General features: G+C 43.5%; 1 protein-coding gene across 3 annotated transcripts in view; it reads right to left on the bottom strand.

Annotated features, from left to right (window-relative positions):
• LOC138642361 (poly(rC)-binding protein 3-like) overlaps positions 1-13,431 on the bottom strand; it is a 1,684,203-nt gene that overhangs the window by 1,210,515 nt on the left and 460,257 nt on the right. For all 3 annotated transcript variants that reach the window (XM_069730482.1, XM_069730481.1, XM_069730478.1), the window contains exon 2: positions 2,281-2,347. The gene's annotated coding sequence lies outside the window, so the exon portion shown is untranslated. The remainder of the gene's footprint in view (positions 1-2,280; positions 2,348-13,431) is intronic.

The raw sequence follows: 13,431 nt of genomic DNA on the forward strand, positions 1-13,431 counted from the left end.
GGTGAGGGGCTGTACAGCCTGAGGTGCTGTAGCTCCTAGACAGCGAGATACAGATGGAAGAATAGCCAGAGAGCGAAGTGACTGGGCTACCTCCCTGATAGAGCGCAGTTACCGGTAACCGGAAGATCGAGATTGTGTCATGCTCTAGGAGGCACAGCAGAAACCAGTAGGACAGCTAGACTACACGTAACCTGTCCGCCCTAATGCCCAGGAGACACAGTGACACATAGAGCCCGGGTCATGATAGAGACACTGCAAAAAGGCTCGAGTCACCTGTCATAGGGGTTTGTGTCCCACTTCAATAAAGGACAGAGATAACTGAGAGGACCTTGCTAAGAAGCCATAGGCAGTAAGGGACTATAATACCACCACGCTAAGAGGAAAGCTTTTAACTCCACCTGGTAAAGCTGGACTCTGAACTTGCTTCCAAGCCGGCCGGACCCTGCCTGTACCTGTGATCTGGTGCCCTGGACTGTGGCTGCCTGCTACCATCAGTAAACCAAGTAAAAAGACTGCACAACCGAGTCCTTCGCTCTTTACTGCTCCACTCACCATCTTCCATCTATTCACCGAGTTCCCTGGAGAACTACTTCACCTGTGGGAAGTTATACCTTCTGGCTGCCATAACATCACCCCAGAGGACCTCTTTAACAGCATTGGTCATCCCTGACCTAGTACCACAGGTGGCGTCACGAATATTTATTATTTTACAAATCCCTTTAAAAACTATCCCTTTAACATGGGCACTCAGGGCCACGGACCGGGTCACCGCAGCTGTGACATGTCTCTTTAAGTACCGAACACGGTACCGAGTACCCCACGGCCCTGGTGGGCGTTTCACCCCCCAGTGTCTACCACCCCTTCTCCCCCATTTTTGTTTGCCATGTTTTTGTTCTTGTAATTATTTTTTCTTATTAAAAGTCATGTTAGTCATAATCATTAGAGTCACTCACACAAACGTATACATCGCACAAGTGCTATCCGTGTTTTATCGGATTGCTCTCTGACCAATTTTATACTATGGGGCAGTACAAATCGCATCGCGCACATCCATCCAAGTCTATGGATGCGAGAAAAACATAGGACTACACTTGGACATCACTTGTATGTGCATTGAGACAATGAAGAAAATGGAAAAATTCTCCATCTTCTCAGCTGTGCTACGATTCTGTCACGTGAGAAAATCGGATCACAGTAAACTGACACTAGGCTCAAACTCTGATCAGAGTATGATCCAAGTGTCATTTACATAATTAAGCCAATTCTCTCTCATGAGAGAATCATCTCTCGTGTGACCCCGGCCTTAGGGGCAGTTTTATAGTTAAAACGGAGCTATACTCAACTAACTTTGCAGAAATCAATAGTAGAGTATATAAGAAACTTTGTAATCTTGATTCAGATCAACACAGAGGTTGATTCAGAGGCTGATTCAGATCAACACAGCTGAGTGCTGCAGTCCCCCATGTTGCTGCAGCTTGTCTCTGTGAGTTAAAAAGAGCATGAAGAGCAGGCAGCCCCTCTCTGTGCTGTCTATGGGAGTGATGACTGCAGCTTGTCTCCCCCCAGTAACCAGTAGATTGGCAAATACAGATAGAGCACGCAAAGGGGAAAACTTGTGAGAATGCAGGATCGAAGTCACATAATGGTCAGAAATGGCGTTATTCCGCATATTGCACACATGACTCTTAAAGGTTACTACAAAAGCACAGTTTCACTATAGTGAAGATATACAATAACTAAGATTCACAATAATACAAAAAATGTATATGACAATTTTATTCCTGCATGGCTGAGTATTTTTTTTCAAAATGTTTGTTTTACCTGCAAGTGGAGACAGGTACAGTATAATAAAAGTTGCAAGAATTATGGTTAAGGCTTCATTCAGATTCTTCTGGTATGACAACAAAGGGTCCATTTTTCATCAGTGTAATGATTTTTACTATCAATGCTAATCAGTGATTTTTTTTTGCATGGAAATAGAAATAAATCTCAAAGATTTTCCGTCCATGACAATGTTAATTAATGATCTGCACACATATTACACCCGAATGGTGTTGTGTTCTGCTACCGATTTTTCAGGAACCCATATAACTAGTATTGGTAATTTGTAGCCGTGATTTGGATCAAGAATGGCCATGTCTATGTGATTTCTTTTTTGCAGACACACAGCATGAAAATGCAAAAATGTGAACAGCTACTTAGATTATAATGGGTAGCATACATACATAATTTTATAGATGTCTAAATGAAACCTTAAGAAAAGATAAAAAAAATATTTACCTTATTATAATATCCTGTGCTGTTTGATGATATGATGATAATTCTGCAGAGTGGTATTAAATCCAATCTGTAAAATATGAAAGTACTAATATCAGTAACATAATATATTCATATGATTTTCAGTTTATTTGTAAACATGTCTTAATTAAGAGTTAAGAGTTAAAAGGGATTTCCAGGCAATTTTACCTCATTAAAAATTACTTTGGGTGGTCCACTCTGTGCCCCATTTACATGGACACATAACCACTGTATCAAATGAATGGACAGAAGCTGGACATACATCGTCTGAGATGGTCTAGTGAATTCTGCATTGAGCAGGGGTTGGACACGATGACCCTAGAGGTCTCTTCCAACTCTAACATTCTATGATTCTGTGACACAGTGGTGATGTTTTGGCCAGTAATACAAGCAGTTAAAATATGTGGTCCTATCTGTTCAGATGAAACCAAAAACACAGAGACAGTCATGGGTCCCAGAAAGGATTGGAGCGGGAGCAGCAGGAGATTGCTTAAGTTAAATACACCTATTCATATGCAGATTGCTACACAGACACTAATTTAGATTAAAATTAAGGGTATGTCACCACATGACAGATGTCTAGCAGAAATTTCTGCAACTCAAATTCTGTCAAATACTTCAGAATGGGGTTGTGACTACAACCCCTGCCAAAAATTATGGAATCACCGGCCTTGGAGAATGTTCAGTTTCAGTTGCTCATTAGTCTGCATCTAAAAAGAAGTGATCACACCTTGGAGAGCTGTTGCACCAAGTGGACTGACATGAATCATGGCTCCAACACGAGAGATGTCAATTGAAACAAAGGAGAGGATTATCAAACTCTTAAAAGAGGGTAAATCATCAGGCAGTGTTGCAAAAGTCATTGGTTGTTCACAGTCGGCTGTGTCTAAAATCTGGACCAAATACAAAGAACATGGAAGGTTGTTAAAGGCAAACATACTGGTAGACCAAGGAAGACATCAAAGTGTCAAGACCAGAAGCTTCAAGCAATGTCTCCAAAACAGGAAATGCACAGCAAATGAGGAACGAATGAGTGGAAACTGGAGTCAACGTCTGTGACCGAACTGTAAGAAACAGCCTACAGGAAGTGGGATTTACATACAGAAAAGTTAAATGAAAGCCATCATTAACACCTAAACAGAAAAAAACAAGGTTACAATGGGCTAAGGAAAAGCAATCGGGGACTGTGGATGACTGGATGAAAGTCATATTCAGTGATGAATCACGAATCTGAATTGGGCAAGGTGATGATGCTGGAACTTTTGTTTGCTGCCGTTCCAATGAGATTTATAAAGATGACTGCCTGAAGAGAACATGCAAATTTCCACAGTCATTGATGATATGGGGCTACAAGTCAGGTAAAAGCACTGGGGAGATGGCTGTCATTACATCTTCAATAAATGCACAAGTTTATGTTGATATTTTTGACACTTTTCTTATCCCATCAATTGAAAGGTTGTTTGGGGATGATGAAATCATTTTTCAGGATGATAATGCATCCTGCCATAGAGCAAAAATTGTGAAAACATTCCTTGAAAAAAAGACACATAAGGTCAATGTCATGGCCTGCAAGTAGTCCGGATCTCAATCCAATTGGAAATCTGTGGTGGAAGTTGAAGAAAATGGTCCATGACAAGGCTCCAACCTGCAAAGCTGATCTGGCAACAGCAATCAGAGAAAGTTGGAGCCAGATTGATGAAGAAGAGTACTGTTTGACACTCATTAAGTCCATGCCTCAGAGACTGCAAGCTGTAATAAAAGCCAAAGGTGGTGCAACAAAATACTAGTGATGTTTTGGAGTGTTTCTCTGTTTGTTTTTCATGATTCCATATTTTTTTTCCTCAGAATTGAGTGATTCCTAATTTTTCCCCTATGCTTGGTTAAAAAAGAAACCATTACTGACTACCACATTTTTTGTTCTTGATTTCTTTTAGTGTTTCTTAAAGCCAGAAAGTTGCCATTTGAAATGACTTTAGTTTTGTGCCATGTCTGTGATCTGCTTTTTTTCTCTTAAACAACTGAATGAACATCCTCCAAGGCTGGTGGTGATTCCATAATTTAATTTTTGCCAGGGGTTGTAATTCATTTACGTTTCTGAAATTGATATTTAACTTAAGAACATAACATTAGAGTGCTGCCTATCAAGCACAATGTTTATAAAAAATGATTACGGTAGTCAATATTCCTTAAATTGGCGTCTCATTATAGAAAATTCCTTTAACCCTTTTACCTCCAAGCCTGTTTTCACCTTCATGACCAGGATAAATTTTACAATTCTAACCAGAGTCAATTTATGTGGTAATGACTATGGAATTCTTCAATGGATCCCACTGATTCTGGGAATGCTTTTTCGTGACATATTGCGCTTCATGATAGTTGTAAAATTTCTTCAATATGACTTGGGTTTATTTGTGAAAAAATCTGAAATTTGTTGAAAATTTTTGCAATATTCAAACTTTTAATTTTTATGCCCTTAAACCAGGACCATGTCACACAAAATAGTTAATAAATAACATTCCCAATATGCCTACTTTATATCAGCACAATTTTTGAAGCATAGTTAATTTTTGTTAGGAAGTTAGAAGGGTTTAAAGTTGACTAACAATTTGTATTTTTTTCCAACAAAATTTACAAAACCATTTTTTAGGGAACACATCACATTTGAAGAAACTTTGAGGGGCCATTTATGACCATTCTAAAAACTGCACCCCTCAACATACTCAAAACCACATTCAAAAATATTATTAACCCTTCAGATGCTTCACAATGATTAATGAATATGGAAGGAAAACATTTAAATTTATCTTCTTTTGATAAATATTTTATTTAGACCCAAATTTCTTTAATTTCACAAGGGAAACAGGAGAAAATAGAATGCTAAGTTTGCTGTACAATTTCTCCTGAGCAGGCTGATACCCTATATGTGGTGAATAAGTACTGTTTAGGCACATGACAGGGCTCAAAAGGGAAGGAGCACCATTTGACTTTTTGAACACAAAATTGGGTGGAATAAAAGCAGACACCATGTCCTGTTTGGAGAGCCCTACTGTGCCTGAACAGTGTACACCCTCCCTCAAGTGACCCTATTTTGGAAACTAGACCCATGAAAGAACTTATCTAGATGTATGATGGGCACTTTGACTCCCCAGGCACTTCACAGAAATTTATAACGTTGAGCCGTGAAAACAAAAAAATCACATTTTTTTCCACAAAAAAAGTTATTTTGGCTCCATTATTTTAACCCCTTCATGACCCAGCCTATTTTGACCTTAAAGACCTTGCCGTTTTTTGCAATTCTGACCAGTGTCCCTTTATGAGGTAATAACTCAGGAACGCTTCAACGGATCCTAGCGGTTCTGAGATTGTTTTTTCGTGACATATTGGGCTTCATGTTAGTGGTAAATTTAGGTCAATAAATTCTGCGTTTATTTGTGATAAAAACGGAAATTTGGCAAAAATTTTCAAAATTTCGCAATTTTCACATTTTGAATTTTTATTCTGTTAAACCAGAGAGTTATGTGACACAAAATAGTTAATAAATAACATTTCCCACATGTTTACTTTACATCAGCACAATTTTGGAAACAAAATTTTTTTTTGCTAGGAAGTTATAAGGGTTAAAATTTGACCAGCGATTTCTCATTTTTATAACGAAATTTACAAAACCATTTTTTTTAGGGACCACCTCACATTTGAAGTCAGTTTGAGGGGTCTATACGGCTGAAAATACCCAAAAGTGACACCATTCTAAAAACTGCACCCCTCAAGGTACTCAAAACCACATTCAAGAAGTTTGGTGCTCCCCCGCAAGTGACCCCATTTTGGAAACTAGACCCCCCAAGGAACTTATTTAGATGCCTAGTGAGCACTTTAAACCCTCAGGTGCTTCACAAATTGATCTGTAAAAATGAAAAAGTACTTTTTTTTCACAAAAAAATTCTTTTCGCCTCAATTTTTTCATTTTCACATGGGCAATAGGATAAAATGGATGATAAAATTTGTTGGGCAATTTCTCCCGAGTACCCCGATACCTTAAATGTGGAGGTAAACCACTGTTTGGGCACTCGGCAGGGCTCGGAAGGGAAGGCGCGCCATTTGACTTTTTGAATGGAAAATTAGCTCCAATTGTTAGCGGACACCATGTCGCGTTTGGAGAGCCCCTGTGTGCCTAAACATTGGAGCTCCCCCACAAATGACCCCATTTTGGAAACTAGACCCCCCAAGGAACTTATCTAGATGCATATTGAGCACTTTAAACCCCCAGGTGCTTCACAGAAGTTTATAACGCAGAGCCATGAAAATAAAAAAAAATTTTTCTTTCCTCAAAAATGATTTTTTAGCCTGGAATTTCCTATTTTGCCAAGAATAATAGGAGAAATTGGACCCCAAATGTTGTTGTCCAGTTTGTCTTGAGTACGCTGATACCCCATATGTGAGGGTAAACCACTGTTTGGGCGCACGGCAGGGCTCGGAAGAGAAGGCACGCCATTTGGCTTTTTAAATGGAAAATTAGCTCCAATCATTAGCGGACACCATGTCACGTTTGGAGAGCCCCTGTGTGCCTAAACATTGGAGATCCCCCAGAAATGACCCCATTTTGGAAACTAGTCAACCAAAGGAACTAATCTAGATGTGTGGTGAGGACTTTGAACCCCCAAGTGCTTCACAGAAGTTTATAACACAGAGCCATGAAAAAAAAAAAATTATTTTCTCAAAAATGATCTTTTAGCCTGCAATTTTTTATTTTCCCAAGGGTAACAGGAGAAATTTGACCCCAAAAGTTGTTGTCCGGTTTCTCCTGAGTACGCTGATACCCCATATGTGGGGGTAAACCACTGTTTGGGCACATGTCGGGGCTCGGAAGTGAAGTAGTGACGTTTTGAAATGCAGACTTTGATGGAATGCTCTGTGGGCGTCACGTTGCGTTTGCAGAGCCCCTGATGTGGCTTAACAGTAGAAACCCCCCACCAGTGACCCCATTTTGGAAACTAGACCCCGAACGGAACTTATCTAGATGTGTGGTGAGCACTTTGAACCCCCAAGTGCTTCACAGAAGTTTATAATGCAGAGCCGTGAAAATAATAAATACGTTTTCTTTCCTCAAAAATAATTATTTAGCCCAGAATTTTTTAATTTTCCCAAGGGTAACAGGAGAAATTTGACCCCAATATTTGTTGTCCAGTTTCTCCTGAGTACGGTGATACCCCATATGTGGGGGTAAACTACTGTTTGGGCACATGCCGGGGCTCGGAATTGAAGTAGTGACATTTTGAAATGCAGACTTTGATGGAATGCTCTGCAGGCATCACGTTGCGTTTGCAGAGCCCCTGATGTGGCTAAACAGTAGAAACCCCCCACAAGTGAACCCATTTCGGAAACTAGACCCCGAAAGGAACTTATCTAGATGTGTGGTGAGCACTTTGAACCCCCAAGTGCTTCACAGAAGTTTATAATGCAGAGCCGTGAAAATAATAAATACGTTTTCTTTCCTCAAAAATAATTATTTAGCCCAGATTTTTTTAATTTTCCCAAGGGTAACAGGAGAAATTTGACCCCAATGTTTGTTGTCCAGTTTCTCCTGAGTATGGTGATACCCCATATGTGGGGGTAAATCACTGTTTGGGCACATGCCGGGGCTCGGAATTGAAGTAGTGACGTTTTGAAATGCAGACTTTGATGGAATGCTCTGCGGGCGTCACGTTGCGTTTGCAGAGCCCCTGATGTGGCTAAACAGTAGAAACCCCCCACAAGTGACCCCATTTTGGAAACTAGACCCCGAAAGGAACTTATCTAGATGTGTGGTGAGCACTTTGAACCCCCAAGTGCTTCATAGAAGTTTATAATGCAGAGCCGTGAAAATAATAAATACGTTTTCTTTCCTCAAAAATAATTATTTAGCCCAGAATTTTTTATTTTCCCAAGGGTTACAGGAGAAATTGGACCCCAAAAGTTGTTGTCCAGTTTCTGCTGAGTACGCTGATACCCCATGTGTGGAGGTAAACCACTGTTTGGGCACACGTCGGGGCTCAGAAGGGAAGTAGTGACTTTTGAAATGCAGACTTTGATGGAATGGTCTGCGGGCGTCACGTTGCGTTTGCAGAGCCCCTGGTGTGCCTAAACAGTAGAAACCCCCCACAAGTGACCCCATTTTAGAAACTAGACCCCCAAAGGAACTTATCTAGATATGTGTTGAGCACTTTGAACCCCCAAGTGCTTCACAGACGTTTACAACGCAGAGCCGTGAAAATAAAAAATCATTTTTCTTTCCTCAAAAATGATGTTTTAGCAAGCATTTTTTTATTTTCACAAGGGTAACAGGAGAAATTGGACCCCAGTAATTGTTGCGCAGTTTATCCTGAGTATGCTGGTGCCCTATATGTGGGGGTAAACCACTGTTTGGGCACACGTCGGGGCTCGGAAGTGAGGGAGCACCATTTGACTTTTTGAATACGAGATTGGCTGGAATCAATGGTGGCGCCATGTTGCGTTTGGAGACCCCTGATGTGCCTAAACAGTGGTAACCCCTCAATTCTACCTCCAACACTAACCCCCCCACACCCCTAACCCTAATCCCAACTGTAGCCATAACCCTAATCACAACCCTAACCACAACCCTAATTCCAACCCTTAGGCTATGTGCCCACGTTGCGGAATCGTGTGAGATTTTTCAGCATCATTTTTGAAAAATCCATGGGTAAAAGGCACTGCGTTCTACCTGCGGATTTTCCACGGATTTCCAGTGTTTTTTGTGCGGATTTCACCTGCGGATTCCTATTGAGGAACAGGTGTAAAACGCTGCAGAATCCGCACAAAGAATTGACATGCTGCAGAAAATACAACACAGCGTTTCTGCGCTGTATTTTCCGCACCATGGGCACAGCGGATTTGGTTTCCATATGTTTACATGGTACTGTAAACCTGATGGAACACTGCTGCGGATCCGCAGCCAAATCCGCTGCTGATCCGGAGCCAAATCCGCACCGTGTGCACATAGCCTAATTCTAAAGGTATGTGCACACGCTGCGGAAAACGCTGCGGATCCGCAGCAGTTTCCCATGAGTTTACAGTTCAATGTAAACCTATGGGAAACAAAAATCGATGTACACATGCTGCGGAAAAACTGCACGGAAACGCAGCGGTTTACATTCTGCAGCATGTCACTTGTCACTAGAAAATCGCAGTTGTAAAACCGCAGTGAAATGCGCAGAAAAAACGCGGTAAATCCGCCATAAATCTGCAGCGGTTTAGCACTGCGGATTTATCAAATCCGCAGCGGAAAAATCCGCAGAGGACCAGAATACGTGTGCACATACCGAAACCCTAACCCTAACCCTACCCCTACCCCTAACCCTAGCCCTAACCCTACTCCTAGCCCTAACCCTACCCCTAACCCTACCCCTAACCCTAACCCTACCCCTAACCCTAGCCCTATCCCTAGCCCTAACCCTAACCCTAACCCTATTCTAACATTAGTGGGAAAAAAAAAATTCTTTATTTTTTATTGTCCCTACCTATGGGGGTGACAAAGGAAGGGGGGGTCATTTATTATTTTTTTTATTTTGATCACTGAGATATAATCTATCTCAGTGATCAAAATGCACTTTGGAACGAATCTGCTGGCTGGCAGATTCGGCGGGCGCACTGCGCATGCGCCCGCCATTTTGGAAGATGGCGGCGCCCGGGGAGAAGACGGACGGACCCCGGCAGGATCGGTAAGTATGATGGGGTGGGGGGGAGCACAGGGGGGGGATCGGAGCATGGGGGGTTGGATTGGAGCGTGGGAGGGGTGGAACGGAGCACGGGGGGGTGGAACGGAGCACGGGGGGTGTATCGGAGCACGGGGGTGGATTGGAGTGCAGGGGGGGTGATTGGAGCACGGGGGGGCGGACAAGAGCACGGGGGAGCGGAGCACAGGACGGAGGGGAGCCGGAGCAGTGTACCGGACAGATCGGAGGGCTGGGGGGGCGATCGGTGGGGTGGGGGCACATTAGTGTTTCCAGCCATGGCCGATGATATTGCAGCATCGGCCATGGCTGGATTGTAATATTTCACCAGTTATAATAGGTGAAATATTACAAATCGCTCTGATTGGCAGTTTCACTTTCAACAGCCAATCAGAGCGATCGTAGCCACGGGGGGTGAAGCCACCCCCCCTGGGCTAAACTACCACTCCCCCTGTCCCTGCAGATTGGGTGAAATGGGAGTTAACCCTTTCACCCGGCCTGCAGGGACGCGATCTTTCCATGACGCCACATAGGCGTCATGGGTTGGATTGGCACCGACTTTCATGACGCCTACGTGGCGTCAAAGGTCGGGAAGGGGTTAAACTGCCATTGTAGAGCCCAGTAAGTTTCAAGTGCCCAGTATATTGTAGTGATCAGTACACTGCAGTGACCAGTACATTAAGCCCAGCTCATGGTCCTGGAGACACGCACCTGTAAATTAGAATTGTGAACTCTAAATGTGGTCTTGTCACGCTGGGGCTCAGAAGAGAGAGGGGCATTTGGATTTGAGAGTTTATAATTTGCTCAATTTCTTTTGGTGTGCGGGGAGCCATAGCGCTTTTCCAGAGCCTATGTACTACCAGTAACGTGGAATCCCCCTATATTTCCATGGACAGGTGATGGACCTGGGTTGGTACTTGCTATTTTTTGTGGATTGATTTGAAGCTTTTGTTGAGAACATTTTACATAACTTTTAGGATCACATTTATCTGACACTCTCCGCTGAACACTTACTTTGGGGTTTCCCTCTAAATCTTTGAGTGAGGTGATTCAGATGAAACCACTGAGGGAACCATTTACTAAAATTAGGCCACAGAGTTACTTTGAACTCCGTCTGACCTCTGTAGAGCGGTTTTGTTATTTTAAGAAGTGCACTAAACTGTCGCTGACCACGCTTTTATTCTTGCTGAAAAATTTGGACACCGCCAGGTCACATGCCATACAACGTCCACAGTGCCTGCATCTGCCTCATTATAGGGAATCTTCCACCGGGGGTTCCATCTGAATCACATATTTCAGGGATTTACGTACTGAGTATGTCCAAAGTCATGAAGAGGTTAATTTTTAAGAAAATAGCTTTGAGGTTTTCTCATGCAAAGTTTCTACTGTTAGGGCTCGCTCCCACGTGCGACGTAATCGCACGAGTGCAATCTGATAAAAATCAGATTGAATATTAACCTATTGGGCAGCTCACATCTGTGATTATTTTCTGATGCTGATTTGACATGTGAAAACAATCACCGCATGCTGCGATTGCATCTGTGAATCCAATCGCACGCACCTGCGGCGCCCAGGGTCCTGGTCGTCGCAGTGGTATGGCTTTCCTCTCGGGGAGACTGATGCTATGTTTGGAGGCAAAGAAGGATAACTGCATCCAGATATCACAAACATGCAACACATTTCACACTCCAGACCACCAGGGGAAGCTTCTGCTCCTATTTATTAGGTCACTCCCCATATATATATAACTGGTAGTCTGTAGGGAAAGTTAGAACGTTCCAGACCAGAGTCTGAGGAGGATGGAAGGTTAAAGGAGCTGTGGATGCCCTCAGAGTTGCAGCTCCCAGAAAGAGACATTGAAAGGCAGAACTGTATTGCAGAGAGCGTGAAGGGAGTCGCAGCAAAGGAGAGGATACCAGAAGTGGACCAGCCTTGCACAGGCTGCCTCCTTCTGAGGCGCAGAAGCCCGGTAGCCAGGACCCTGAGTGAGCAAGGACCTTTATGCTGTGCTCCAGAGACCGGATGGGCTGTGGATGCCCTCAGAGTTGCAGCTCCCAGAAAGAGACATTGAAAGGCAGAACTGTATTGCAGAGAGCGTGAAGGGAGTCGCAGCAAAGGAGAGGATACCAGAAGTGGACCAGCCTTGCAGGCTGCCTCCTTCTGAGACGCAGAAGCCCGGTAGCCAGGACCCTGAGTGAGCAAGGACCTTTATGCTGTGCTCCAGAGACCGGCAGGACAGCTAATTGCAAGTTACCTGTCCGCCCTACACCCAGGAGGCACGGTGACACCTACAGAGCCGGGTTATCTAAGAGACCCTATAAACAGGCTCAAGTCACCAGTCATATGGGTATTGTCCTATCCTATATGGGGGACAGAGAGAGTGAAACATCACATCTGTGAGACCCTTATGTGAAGCCATAGGCAGTAAGGGACTACACTACTGCAGTGCAAGGGAAGGCTACTGATTTCCACCTGGACAAGAGGACTCTGGACTTGCCTCCAAACCAGCCAAACTCCGCCTGCCCTGTGATCTGGTGCCCTGGACTGTGGATGTTGAAGTCTTCAGTAAAGGTAAAGAGACTGCAAACCTGTGTCCTCGTTCTTCACTGCGCCATTCATCATTCACCATCTACACAAAGGGAAGCCCTGGGGGCATACTTCACCTATGTGAAGGTATACCATCTAGCTGCCATAGCATCACCCCAGCGGACCCCTTAAAGCAGCGTCGGTCACCCTGACCGAATACCACCGGTGGTGTCATGAACATTCCTCTTAAAGACCTTTCCCTTTTACACGGACATACCAGAGCCACGGGCCAGGTCAGCTACCGTGACATGCCCCTGTGAACCGCAGGACCCGGTACTGAGTACCCCATGGCCCCATGGGGGTGCTCCACACCCATATAAGTCTATGGGTGTATGTGAAACATCGCACTGCACTCTGATGCTAGCAATGGAGGAGATGGAGAAACTAATTTCTACATCTTCTCCACAGCTGTGCTGTGATCCTCTCATGTGAGAGGATTGGAGCAAAGAGCACTGACACTCTACTCATGCTTACAGCAAAGCAAGAGCCTAGTGTCATTAGCATATCTCACCCAATGCTCTCGCATCGGATATGATACTCTAGTGTGTTTCCGGCCTTACCAATACTAAAGCATCACACAATGTACATTTATTTAATGGGAACCTGTCAGCAAGATTTGTGCACAGTAACCTATAAATAGTGTCAGGTCGGCGACGTTATACTGATTACAATGAACCTTGGTTGATGAAATCCGTCTTGTGGTTGTTCTTTAATCTTTATTTTCAGTCTTGAGTTAATATTATGCTCGTGCTCCGGGGAGGCCTGTGGGGGACTTTATGTGGTGCTCTGATTAGGTATTCATCAGTATGGCTTCTTGCAGGTC

Source organism: Ranitomeya imitator, chromosome 6 (genome assembly GCF_032444005.1).
Source record: "Ranitomeya imitator isolate aRanImi1 chromosome 6, aRanImi1.pri, whole genome shotgun sequence".
Taxonomy (NCBI): domain Eukaryota; kingdom Metazoa; phylum Chordata; class Amphibia; order Anura; family Dendrobatidae; genus Ranitomeya; species Ranitomeya imitator.